The sequence below is a fragment of the Parastagonospora nodorum genome (genome assembly GCF_000146915.1).
Source record: "Parastagonospora nodorum SN15 chromosome Unknown scaffold_1, whole genome shotgun sequence".
Taxonomy (NCBI): domain Eukaryota; kingdom Fungi; phylum Ascomycota; class Dothideomycetes; order Pleosporales; family Phaeosphaeriaceae; genus Parastagonospora; species Parastagonospora nodorum.
This window is the reverse complement of record NW_001884549.1, coordinates 232361-247386: the sequence shown is the minus strand read 5'-3', so window position 1 is coordinate 247386 and position 15026 is coordinate 232361.

The following is a 15026-nucleotide window of genomic DNA, read 5'->3' as shown; positions in this document are numbered from 1 at the left end:
TAATCTTAATAACGTTACTATTAAGAATTACTACTTTATCTTCTTCTTTAGAGAAATACTAGCATAGCTAAATAACGTTACTATCTTCTTAAAGTTTAATATTATTTATACCTTTTACTATATATAAATAAAGCTAAGCTCTAAATAGCTTATAGCATTTTCTATATAACTAGATACTTATAAATATTATATTATGCTATTTAGCTTCTATAACGTCTCTACTATATTTTAATATGCTATTAATAGCGCACTATTTAATTACTTAAATAATTTTTATACTACTTATCTTAATAATATTCTAGTCTACTCTAAGATAGTAAAAGAATATATATAGCACTATAAAAGCGTTCTGCGCTATTTCTAAGCATAAGAGTTTTATATAGACTCTAAGAAAACTAAACTATACTAGATAAAAGTTAAGTTTCTAGGTATATTTATTACTAATATAGAGGTTAAAATAAACTTAGATAAGATTATAGCTATTAATAAGTAGCGCATACTAACTATTACTACTAAGATACTAGTATTTCTTAGCTATATAGAGTTCTACTAACGCTTTATTAAAAACTACTCTACTATTACTCTGCCTCTTATAAAACTTATTAAAGCCTGCATTAAGAAATAGCTTTCTAAAAACTCTACTAAGCTAGTTATCTATAAGACTTGCTATAAAAAGTTTAAAGTTACTAATAAATACTAATAAGCATTTAAGGCGCTATAAGATACCTTTTAGCTAGATATTATACTATAATACTTTAACTTAGAGAAACTAGTTAGAGTCTATATAGACGCCTCTGCCTAAGCTATAGATAGTATTATAAAATAGAAAAATAATAATAGAGACTAGTAACTAATTAGCTTCTTCTCTAAGAAATACTTCTTAGCTAAGTATAATTATAATATCTATAACTTAGAGCTTATAGAAATTATTTGCGCATTTAAAGAATAAGAACTAGAGTTAATTAAGACGCCTTACTAAATTAGCATTATTATAGACTACTAGAACTTAGAAATATTTATAGCTATAAAGAAGCTAAACTGCAGATAAGCTTACTAGTCTCTATTCTTATTATAGTTTAATTTTAAGATTACTTATGCACTAGAGAATACTAATATTAAAGCTAATGCTCTTAGCTAATAGTCTTAGAATATACTAGAAGATACTATAGATAAGCGCATTACTAATAATAATATAATTATTCTTAGCTCTAAGGTACTAGCGCTAGATATATAACTAGTAATCTAGATAGTACTCTAAGCTATAAGCACTTTCTACTATAAGAAACTAGACTAGATTTTACTAGAATAACGCTAAGTACTTAAATTCTGCCTTATAGCCTTAGACTATAATAACTTAGACTCTACAGAAGTTTAAAGATAAGCTAGCATAAGACTAGATTAATAGTATAGTAGATTCTAGCTTTCTCTCTTATAATAAAGATACTTATTCTACTATAGAACTGCTTAACGTAGCCTATAAAGATAACTCTATTACGCTAGTAGCCTTTATAGTAATTAATAGCAGTACTATAAAGCTACTTAATTTATTTTATAAGAAAGGCTACTTCTTCTTATAAGCTAATATTACTTCTTTAGGTAAAAGTTCTAAACGCTGCTTATTTATTAACTAGATATAGCTATATATTCTCTTAGATGCTTGCCTTTAGCGCTAAATATTTAAACTCTACTATAACTATAAAATTATAGGCTATAAGAGACTATATAGTACCTTTTACCTTATATTTAAAAGATACTACTAGCTAAAGATAGCTTAGTTAATTAAAAAATTCTGCACTGCCTATAGAGTTTACTCTTAAATAAAGTTCTCTTGCAATAGTAAGTATAGCTATTTGCAATTACTATCTATCTTAAATGCTTAATAGATAGATCTTTTAGTTAACTATATTTAAGACCTTCTATCTAGTAGCTAGTACCTAGGTTTCTAATATTATAATATTCTTATTATTAGCTGCTAATTAACTAAGTAGTGCTATTTTCTTTCTAACTATTACCTATAACTTTATTAACAGCAGCATAGTGCTTTATAGAAGTATTTAAGAATTATAAGCTACCTCTTAATATTATCTTAGATTTATAGTACTATATTTATATGCAAATTTTAGAAATATATCTATACTAGGCTTAAGATTAAAGTAGAAACTATCTACTAGCTACTATCTAGAGATAGATAGCTAAATAGAGCAATATAATTAGTTCTTAGAAACGTACCTTTAATAATTTATTAACTTTATCTAGAATAATTAAGCGTTATTTCTATATATTGCTTAAATTTTAAGCTAATAATATAGTTAACGTCTTGTGATTAGTATAATACTATTTATAGTAGATTTAGGCTATTACCTCTATAGTAGAATTTACCTTAGTAAAGAGGCTATAGCTAAGCTTAGTAAATAGCTTTAGAGTTAATAGATATAGGCTAATAAACTAATAAATGCTAACGCTAACTTAGTAGCGCACTTAAAAGAATAGATTTATTAAGCATAATAGAAGCAGTAAGCTTACGCTAATATCTTACGCTATAGTAAGCTAGCTTATAAAATTAGAGATTAAGTATAGCTAAGCATAGCTAACTAGTTAATATTATAACTTACTAAGAAATTTAAGAATTAATAGGCAGGCCTATATATAGTAACTTATATAATCTATAATAGCTAAGCATACTATCTAGACTTACTAGAAGAGATAATCTAATATAGTATCTTTCTAGTATTCTACCTACAGCTCTTATAGCTAGCAGACGCTAAACTACTACTTAACTAAGTACTTCTATAGCCTAAAGAAATTTCTATCGTTAACTCTAATAGTAGCAAACACTCTAAATAGTATTATTAATGCAGTAGTAGATTATAAATAGTAGAAATCTGCTCTATATAAAGAGCAGTAGTATTACTATATTAAATAGACTAATAACCTGCTTTCTACGTTAGAAACTAGCTACTAAGTTTAGTAAAAATTATAACGCTTTTCTCTACTACTATAAATACTCTAAGAGGCTAAAGCTACCTTACTTTTATTTTTCTTATAACTAGTAGCCTTATCTAGAAGACTAAGAGTTAATAGTAAGCTAGCTAGAGAAACTTAGTAATAAGAATAGATAGAAACTTTATAAAAGGCTTAGATAATAGTAGATAGCGTTATTACTATACTTCTACTACTTCTCTTAAGAAGCTATCTCTATAGAGCTATATTATCTTAGCTTAATGTCGCAGTATTAATACACAAGAATAGTAAAGTACTAATCTACGTAACTAAGCTAACTAAGCTTAGAAAGTAGACTAACGTTTCTCTATAATCTATTTATATATTTAAGCTAGCTCTTCTAATATATTAGAAGAGCAGTAATTAATATAATCTTTTCTCTTAAGTTTGCTTAGCTATAACAGTTATAAGCCTAGCGCTATAGAATTATAGAGTTAATTCTCTACTATGCATCTTATATTTGCTAAGTACTTAAATTAATTATTCTACTACTCTTATTTCTCTTAAACCTCTTAAATTATTCTAATAACATTAGTCTAAATAGACTAAATAGACTAGATAAAACTTCCTTCTATAGTTACTCTTTAAGCTTATAAAGACTAGCTAGCATAGTATATTTAGCTTAAAGTGCACGCTATTAGAAAGCGAGTATAGAACTATATTAATCTAGATAGCCTATTGCAGCCTAATCTTCTTAATAACGCTCTCTTATACCTAGGATTATCTACTAAGCTAGTTAAGCTAAAGGATCCTTCTACTAGAGCTACTAATAAAGCAAAAGCTAATTATAAAAAGTCTTTATAAGAATATATTAAAGATATTAAAGCTTATAAAGTTTTATTAGCTAACTATAATAAAAGAGTCTAATAATAGAAAGTTCTTACTGCTAAATAGTCTTAAAAAGCTGCTATACTTGCAAATCTTTAAGACTAAATTATGAAAATAGTCTTACTAGACTTTCTTAAGCCTATTTAGATTAGGCTTTCCTAGATAAATAACTTAAGCCTCTAATTACAACTTAAACTGCTTAAAGATTAGCTAGCTCTAAGTAAGGCTATAACTTAGAATTAAATTAGATAAGAGTACTAAGCTTACCTAAATAAAGCTAAGTATAGCAGGATTAGACTAGAGAAGTAGTTTAATAAATAGCAAACTCTCTATATCTAAGCCTAGACGTATAACGTTCTAGAGATTAAAGAGACTATTACTCTTACTAACTTTCTTAAGGCAATTATAGCAAAATACGCTCTAGAATAGGCCTAATAGAAACGAGCAGAAGTTATAGAAAGAGCATCTCTAGAAAAGGATAATCTGATACTAGATAATATTGCTATAGTATTTAACGCTATACTAACTAAGTAATCTAGAAGCGCAGAAAAGAGAAAGAGACTATTAATCTTTATAGTACTAACTCTAAATAGGTAAACTACTTAGAGCAGCTTAACTAGAAAAACTAAAAAAGGCCTAAAAGTATACCTATATATTAGGTCTCACCTGCAAAAGCTCTAATTAGATAAGTTTTATTATTAGAAACTAATTATCTATCTTAAGCTTTAAACAGCAGTAACAGGATTAGCTTTTAGCAATCTAATTAAGCTTAATAATATAGATAAGAAAAGGATCTTAGAACAGTATAATAAGCCTAAATAGCAAGACCTCTGCAAATAGATTAAAAAGTTAGGTTAGTCTACTACTCTAAGAAAGAAAAGATTAGATAAAGATTACTCTATTGCTATTTAAGTAAGCTTAATTAATCTAACTCTCTTTATAAAGAAGTTACTAGAGATCTATAGTACTACTTTTAATTAGCACTTACTACATTAATCTATAATTCTTAATAGTAGAGCATGCATCTACTTAGTAAATAATTAGAGCCTAATTAAGAAGAGAACGTTTATTAAAGCTATAAATAGAGAGTATATTAAGGCAGAAACCTAACATTTACCTATTAATAGTATTAGTACTTAGATTATAAGAAACCTAATAATTAGACTAAATAGGCTATATATAGTAGACCTTATACTTACTAACGTAAAGGTCGTTAAGAGTTTTTACCTTAATATTATCTTAGAAGCAAGACTTTAAGATTAAGGAAACGTCTAGTATACTAGTTAAGATTAAACGCTCTAATATAGTAACTTATCTAAGAATAAGTTACTCTATACGCTTATTAGGAAGTATAACCTTAACTTCTTAAAATTAATTAAGTCTTTCTATTCTCTAGTCTCTACTATTATAAAAGCTATACTAAGATTATATTATCTACAAAATAAAAGTAGTAATAAGTAAATATAGCACTAATAATTAGGTTATCTTAGATAGAAGGCACTATAGGCTCTAACTAAATATGCATAAAATATTAAAATTACTAGTATTAGAAGAATTAATTATAAATATTATGTAATAGCATATACCTTGCAGATAATCTTAAGAAGACTAAAAGAGAGATTATCTTAACTCTTCTATTAGATCTTATAGAACCTATTTAATATATATTTAGAACGATTAGGAGAGCAATAGTTATTGCTAATAAAGGATAATTATTCTAGAAAGATTAAGAATAATAATCTTCTATTAAAGTTACTGCTTAAGATTATAAAAGTTATTAAAAGGTACTACTAGAAAGTAAGAATAAAATATAACCTTTTAATTATAGAGATATACTAAGATAGTAATTAGGCAACGCAACTATAGAGAGAATAATTAAGATTTAAGAAATAGGCAGATAAAAATAGAATTGCTATTAAAGCTACTCTATCTTATACTTATAAGCTAAATAGCTTAGCTAAGCGTGTAAGATAGAAAATAATTATAAAGATAATAAAGATGCGTATAAGCGCAAATCTGCCTAATAAGCTTATACGCGTAAAGATACTAGATGCAGCTGCTTAGCTTTATAGAATAAGCCTAATAGCACTATATAAATATTAATTACTAAATAAAGTTCTTAATTTCTAGTTTTAATAATACTTTAGATACTACGAACTAGTAGTTATTTAATTAAGAATAGCTAATCTATGCCTAGATTAAAGTAGTATATATGCATACAGCTGTTAAGCCTATCTATTAAATTTAGATTAAGCAGCTAGTATAAGACATAGCGTTTTTTAAAACTAATTCTAAGAGTTATATTAGATACTTAGTAGGCTATTAAGCCTTAAACATCTATAGAATATAGATCTCTTTGCTTAACTAGGTTATTACAACTCATAATATTAGATTTAATAAAAGTTATTTCTTTTAAGGAAAGAATAATAAGAATATAGAAAAGAAATTAGCTATTAAGATTACTAATATCCTATATAATAGCAAGCTAGATAATCTAGGTCTTTAAATTAAAGATAAATTATACTTAGAAGAGCAGCAAACTAATCATGTTAGAAGAGACACTAAGAGTAATCTTAGAGATAAACTAATTATACAAACTAATTAGATAGCTAGCTAACTAAATAATTAGAGAGTTATACAGGAAGAAACTGCGCAAGATAATAGCATAGCTAGTAATTAACTAAGAATTTACGTAAGACCTCTAAAAGATTAAAATTAGCTTACAACTCTAGAATCTATACCTAAGCTAAGTAATATAGAGAAAACTTTAGGCATAATGCTTAAAGTATAGAAGAAGATAGCTAATAGTAGATATATCTAGCTAATAGAGCTAGCTTATCTTACTCTAATAATTAGATTAGATTATAGAGAGTAATACTATAGCGTATTATCTACTCTACTACTTAACCTAGAGAACTTAACTTAAATACTCTAGATAAAGTAGATAAGTTACTTATTTAAGCACGCTAGTAATTATAGCAAATAACTTCTTCTAATCTAGGTATAATAGAGCTATAAACTCTACGTACTTAGAGAATAAGCTAGAGGTAATAAGGTAAAGCGCTAGAAAATAATTAAGAAATAAGTACTTATCTGCTATTACGCAGAAGGAAGAGAGATAGCAATTAAGACGACTAGATAGAGAGTGCAGGTACTAGAGTATATACATTAATTACTAATCTAGATAATAATAATAGTCTATAGGCTAACTTTTAAAATACCTTCTTACTAGGCATAAGAAGAGTATAAGATAATTAAAAGAGTTATAAATCTATAAATGCTGTTATTATAGCAGCTACTCTAACTAATTAAATACTAAAGTTAACCTAACTACACTAAAACGAGCTTCTAGATCTACCCTAAGACTTAAAAATAATTTCTTTAATATAAATATAAGGTATAGTTTAAAGCTATAATAAGATAAGAGATTAAACAGCTTCGCAAGAAAGATACCTAGATAATTTAGCTAATAAGTAAAGCAATAATCTAACTAATCCTATTAAAGTAGGTTTAGACCTATAAGTTTAATTAAGATAGTATACTGCTTAAGTATAAAGCATATATAGTTATATAAGGAGATCTTTAAGAAAAAGACTTACTTAATTTAACCTACGCTGCTACCTTAGTAGCAAGATTATTTTAAGTAGTAATAGCTATAGCTGCCTACTTTAATCTAGAAGTTATACAAAATAATATAATAAGAGCATTCCTTAATGCAATAATTATAAAGGAGAACCTTATGCTGTATAAGCTTCTTAATAGTTTTAAGAAACCTAGAATATACGTTAAGCTTAATTAAGCACTTTATAGTATAAGAGACTTACTACTACTATAGTATAAGAAGTTCTTAGAAATACTCTAATTATTAGGCCTTATCTTATTAAAAGAAGAACTCTGCCTCTTCTTTAATAAAGATAAGAAAGTTCTAATACTATTCTACGTTAATAATATCCCTTTTACTATATTATAAGGCTTGCGAAGCTTTTACAAAAGACCTATAGATTAAGATTACTATAAAGTATAAGATATAAGAATAAGAGCTAGCAGAGTAGTTCTTAGGTATAAGAATTATTAGAAACTAAGAAAAGAGAATAATTACGCTAGTTTACAATACCTATATTAAGAAGATTATAAAGAAGTTTAACTTAATTAATAGAACCTTTCTAGCTACTCCTCTACTATTAGAAGAGCTTAAGAAGTTTAAGAGAGAAGCTACTAAGTAAGAAGTTAAGCTTTACTAAGAAAAGGTTAGATTAGCATTATATACTATAATAATACTATGCCTAGACGTAGCCTTTATAGTATTAAAGCTGTTATACTATCTAACTAATCTTAGCTAAACGCATATAAGCATAATTAATTAAGTTATTATATACTTATATCGTACACGATAAGAAGCAATCTAATATAGCAATTATAAGAGTTCTAATCTTATAATATATAGAGACGTATTATTTGCAGATAACTTAATTACTTAGCGCTTATCTTATAGATATATAGCTATGCTCTTTAGAGAAGCTATTCTATAGAAAGCTACTTAGCAAAGTATAGTAATAACCTCTATAACTAAGGCTAAGCTTATTACACTTAAGCATGTTACAAAGGAAACTATTGCCTTAAAAAGATTCTTTAACGAACTTATATTTAATCTAGGCAGATTTATAGAAGATCTAGTATAATAACTAGCAAATACATTAGACTTATTATTAGTTAAAATAAGCAAATTACTACCTATCTTTAATATATTAACATATAAAATATATAGCTTAGATAAGAATATGCAAAAGAATTATTCTTAGTAGAGTATTTGCTAATAAAGAAACATGTCTAGTAGATAGACTAACTAAAGCTCTTACCTATTAATAATTTAATTACTTTAAGTAGCTTTTAAACCTTAAGAATATAGTTAAATTAGTTATAGTTAATAGTAATAAGGTATAATAGCATTAGTTTAATTACTATTAAGAAGAGCCTTTAAGACTAAGAAAGCTTAAGTAGAGCAAAAAGAGGCCTTTTTAACTACCTACTATCTTAAAAAGATTATTTAATTTAGCATATCTATATAAGAAGTAAGGAGAACTACGCCTAAAGCGTTAAGAAAAGGAAAAGTTTACTTAATAGCAAAAAGATTAAACTAAGATACTTAGTTAAGAAGGTCTAAAGCTATCTATATAAGATATAGTAAATTCTCTATAATAAAAAGCATAGAAGCATAACGCTTATTATAATTAAGTTAAGCTAAGGTATAGTAGTAATTATAAATATCTAAAGTAGTAGAGAGTAAATCTCTAGCAACTCTATAGTAATTAAGATGCCTTTCTTACTTTACTATCTTATTCTTATGCAGAATAAAAGAAAGCTTATTACTCTACTTAAAGTAATATGCATCTTTATTGCCTAATAGGTAGTAATTAGCATAGCTATAGCTAGAGCAATCTACTAAATTTACAATAGAGAAAAGATTAGTAGTAGAGTTATTTATACTAGAAAGCTTAAAGGAGAATAGATTAGGTAGTAGAATAGAAGTACTAGGTAGCATAACCTTCTTACTACTAGTTAAAGAGATAGCAGTACTACTACAGTTAGCTTAATTACTACTACTAAACTTAGAAGCAGAAGAAGTTAGCGCTAGTTAATTATTATAAGCACTCTAACTCTAAGTAGTAGCAGTAAGCTAATAATTTAACTTAACTAATCTAGAAACTTAAGAATTAGCATTAGAAGGCTGCTAAGACTACTAAGAAGTTTAGAAAGAAAAGCAAATTAGACCTTACTTAGTCTTCTTAAAGGCAGGACGCTTTAATTAATCTTTATAAAGCTTTACTATAGTATTAGTCTTAATAGACTTAACTATAGTAGGTTAAGAAACGTTCTTTAGATGCGCCTCTTAATTAGCCTTATTCTTTGCAAAGCGCTTCTTTTATTTAATATAAAGCTTCTTTAAGCGCGCTAATTTATTAGCTTTAGCCTTCTTAATCTTCTTAAGACTAGATTAAGTCTTAGTAGCATACCTATTAAGCTCTCTTACCTAAGCTTCTAATCTTAATAACTTAAGATTAGCCTTACTATTACTAATTATTATTACTAGATTAGAGCTAGTTAGATTAATAGTGCTCTATCTAGTATTATCTATAATAATAGGCAGAGTATTAAATAAGTATTCCTGCTTAAACTAAGATAGAAGCTTATGCTGCGCCTCTATAGAGAGAGCTTTTTAAACGTTAGTAGTATCTAGAATCTGCTTAGCAGATAACTTAGAAGGCTTAGAGATTAAAATAATTAGCTTAGTACTACAAAGTGCTACTATTTAATCTACTTAAGTCTACTACCTTGCAAGAAAAAAGAGAATTTAATCTATAAAGGTTAGTTAGAGTAGCCTTATTCCTTCTCTTCTCTCTAGGCGCCTTTTTAGATATAAGAGAAGTAGAACAAATAGGCCTACGCAAGCTGCTTAAAGAGAAACTTAACTCTAGATTAGTAGAATGCTAAATAGAGCTACTAAGTATAGCTTAAGCTAGTTAGAAAGAAGCAGTATAACTAGGATAAATTAATTTCTTATTTACGCTAAGAGAGGTATTAATATAATCTATTTAGTTATTAAAAGTAACTAGAGCGTTAAGATTAAAGCTAGCTAAGGTTAAAGCGCTCTTATTATTAAATAACTTATTAAGCATATTAGTTTTATAACTAAAAGGCTTAGCCTGCTTACTATGCTTAGATTCTAGAAGACTAGAGCTTAGGCTAGAAAGATTGCTAGCAGGCACTATAGTCTTATTCTCTTTCTTATTATCTTAAATAGAGGCCTAGTAAGTAGACACCTTTAAAGAGGTTAAATTAGTTAAGAGCAACTTTCTATTAGAGCCTATCTTCTAACTAAAAGAATCTAAATAGAGTTACGAAGACGTAAGTAGCGCAGCTTTCTTTACGCGCTTAGAGGTTAGATTAGATATAGTAGTTTTAGATTAGTTACGCTTAAAGCTAGATAGCTTATTATAACTAGTAATATACTTATAGACCTTATCTATAAGCTTATTTCGCTTATTAGTATACTTAGAAGTCTATAAAAGATTAGTATAGAGCTGCTATATAAGATTAATAACTACTTATAGTTATAGTAACTATATTGGCCTATAGCGTAGTTATATAAAGCTATTATCTTAGTTATACAAGAGCTTAATACTATAGTATAATTAGTATAAGAGGTAACTAGAATAAGGTAAGAAATATGCCTTAGAATGCACTGCTTAAAGTTATAGGCAGCGTAATAACTTAACTTACTACTCTTATTAATATATTTAAGCTTATTCTTAGTTAAGTTACTTAACTACTTAAAAATATAATTAGCGCAAAGGCTCTTGCAGAGTGCTCTAGCAACTAGCTTTAATAGAGTATCTAGAGCTAGATTACTCTTCTTAGAAGCTAACTTCTACTAATTAATTTAAGCTAAGGCGTGCGTGCCTTTTAAATCTAATATCTTAGAGAACTAAGTAGCATAAGCATTCTTAAGGTTCTTCTTCTACGCTAGAGTAGCTATTTTTCTCTTTTGCTATAAAATAGCTAAGTTAGCATAACTAATAGCCTAGAGTTTAAGGTAATTATAATGCAGAGTACGCGTAAGATACTTAAGTATCTCTTAATTAGTAGGACTTACTAGAGCTATAGTTAGCAGATTAAATTCTTAAAGCTAGGTAGTAGAGTATTAAAAGATTATAAAGTGCAGAGTAAGATATTAATATTACGCGCGCTAAGGCTAAACGCGTAAGTTAACTAATCTCTATAATAACGCAATAATAAATAGATGCTTACTAATTAAGCAATTAGAGTAGAGCAGAAGTAAAGTAATAGCTTATTTATATGCATACTGCGTAATATTATCTTAATTAAATAAAGTAATTAAGATAGAGAGTATATTGTAGTATTAATATATAAGAATAGTAAAGTACTAATCTACATAACTAAGCTAACTAAGCTTAGAAAGTAGACTAACGTTTCTCTGTAATCTATTTGTATATTTAAGCTAGCTCTTCTAATATATTAGAAGAGCAGTAATTAATACAATTTTTTCTCTTAAGTTTGCTTAGCTACAACACTTAATAATATCTATTCTTTAGTCTACTATATTTTCTAATTATATTCTAAGGCTTAGCTACTAGCAGTAGCTCTAGAATATTAGTATACTTTACTTTACTTCCTTTTTTATTTTTTTTTCTTACTTTTAAAAAAGTAATTTTTATATTACTAGCTACTAAGAGTACTTATAATAGGCTCTAGTAAGAAGTAAAACTTTATGCCTATATTAGCCTTTACTTTGCTATACTGCGCTAAATCTAATTTTAATAAGCTTATACTAAAGCGCTTATACTTACTAAACTCTATAAATATACGCGCTTAAAACCTTTTACTTTAGTTAAGCTAGCATTATTACTACTAAAACTAAGCTTATACTAAAGCACTCTAAATATCTAGCTAGTAGCAGAGGTTATAGCATAAGCGTCTAAAATATTCTTAGAAAAACTTACTCTCTTAAGTATCCTCTAAATAGTTTTAGGCTTAATTTTCGCAGTATAGAGTAGATAAAGTAGAAAAAGTTATAGAGATAAAGTAAATTTAGTATAAAACTTATATAACTTACGTAGCTATACTAAAACTATAAAACTGCGTTTGCTAAGTTTTACTTATATAGCTAAACTAAAGAAACTTACTAAAGTTTTTCTTTACTCTCTACTAAGCTTAAGCTATTTCTAGCTAAGCTTAGTAATACTTTCTAGGCTCTTTTAGCTTCTTTTATAGCTTAAGAGATCTTACTAGGTTTAGAAGAGGCATATATAAGAGATACTAGAGAGGTTTATATATAAGTAAAGTATCTCTGCTTAATTTACTATCTACTCTCTAACTTACTACCTACGCTCTAGTATATCTTACTTACTCTAGCTTTCTCTTTTCTTTTCTTTTACTTTAGCTAGTCTACTCTAGGCTAGCGTATATGCTAGCCTAGCGCCTATATGCTTTGCAGTATATATAGCTAGCTATTCTCTTCTCTTAGTAGACTCTTTATTTACTATTCTACCTTTAGTTAAATATAAGTACTTCTTATTAATCTAAGCCTTCTATGCTTATAGTCTGCCTTATAGCTCTTTTATAAAGTCTTTAAAGAGTATACTTACTCTTTATATTTACTTTAAAGAACTTAAGTTAAAAACTAAGTTTAATTCTCTTTCTCTTTTTACTTCTTCTTCTTTGCTATTTTATATAATAAAGGTAAGAAGTAAATTAGCAATAATTAAGATAAAGAAAGTAGAAAAAAAAGAGATAAAGAGAAGTATAACTAAGTAAGAGATAAAGAAAAAGCTAGATACTATATAGTAGAAGAATTAGCTTAGTATACTAAAGAAGAAGAGTTTTTAATCTTTATATAGCAGTTAAAAGCATATAATCTCTTAAGTTAAGAGTTCTTAGATTAAGAAATCTTCTCTATAATTATTAAGTGCTGCTCTAGAAGAAGAGTAATAGCTATATAACTCTAATTTACTACTCTCTAATCTTAATTTTAGAGATCTCTAGTTTCTAGAAGCTTAGTTAGATAACTAGTCTCTATATAACTTATAAAGTAAGAAGTAAATATTACTTCTATAATATACTCTTTTATATTACTCTAAGTTTAATATTCTCTATATAATATACTTCTTTAGATTACTCTAAGTTTAAGATTGCTCTAAGTTTAAGATTACTTTAAGTTTAAGATTACTCTAAGTTTAAGATTACTCTAAGTTTAAGATTACTCTAGGTTTAAGATTCTTTATATAATATACTTCTTTAGATTACTCTAAGTTTAAGATTACTCTAGGTTTAAGATTCTCTATATAATATACTTCTTTAGATTACTCTAAGTTTAAGATTACTCTAAGTTTAAGATTGCTCTAGATTTAAGATTCTTTATATAACTACTCTTTAAATATTCTATATATAAGCTTATTTTTGCTTCTTTATAAAAAGAGAGTTCTTTAAAAGTAAGATAAAGGTAAGAAATATACTTATAGTATCTATCTTTAAAATAAAATAAGTACTATATAACTATAAACTTCTTATTATTATATATATATTAAAAGGTTTATAATTCTTTTATATATACTATATACTATAATTAGATAACTATTAATACTTAAGTTATACTCTTAAGTTTAAACTATAACTAGAACTTAATTCTAATTATTATTATTATAGTATTAATCGTAAGCGCTTTAACTCTATATAATAGTATAGATCTAAATAGTTATATAGTGTAGATCTAGTCTATAGAATTAGGCTCTAGTTAAGTGCTTCTTACTAGCATAGCTTATACTATAACTATCTACTTAACTTTAATAAATTATTACTAATAAAATCTAGGCTTAATAAGTTTAAGTTCTAAATATAACTTTAGCATATAATATTAAAGTATAAACTAGCGCTATTACTCTTATCTAGATCTAGAGCTATAGAGACTTATATACTAATAGCCTATATATTTAGAGTTATAGCACTAAGAATAATACTATAAGTACTAACTCTCTAATTTACTATTATATATTACTAATATTCTCTAGTACTATACTAAATGCTATAGTAGCACTAGCTCTTAATTATATACTACTTATATAAGCCTTATAAGCTTCTAGAGTAAATACTATAGTAACTGCAAGCATTATAATTATAGCACTTATTATAGTGCTAATTATAATAATTAGTAGTAGTAAGAGAAGAAGTTAGATAAGAAGTTTAAGTTAGATAAAGAGAATTAGAATAAAGAAGAAAATAAGTTAGATAATAATAAAAAAGAAAAGATTTAGTCTAAATCTACTTTCTAAAGCTTCTCTTCTAAATAAGAAGTTAAAAAATAGATATATAATACTAAAAGTTCTTATATATTAATTAATTTTTTTATTTTAAAATAATTCTAATATATTATTTAAGATATATTATATTTTATATATATATAATATTAATACTTAGTTACTATTAAGGTATTTTATTATATTATTTCTAAATTTTAGTAGAGGAAAATAATTATTGCACTACACCCGGTAGTGGCGCACCGTAATCCGTCTCCACCTTGATCTGTACGATCCCTATTCAGCCAGCCTACTCATCTAAAATAGGACAGGCGAGACGCGTGCCATGACTTCGTATAAGAGCCTCTTAATGCCGGCTGTGCCACTGCC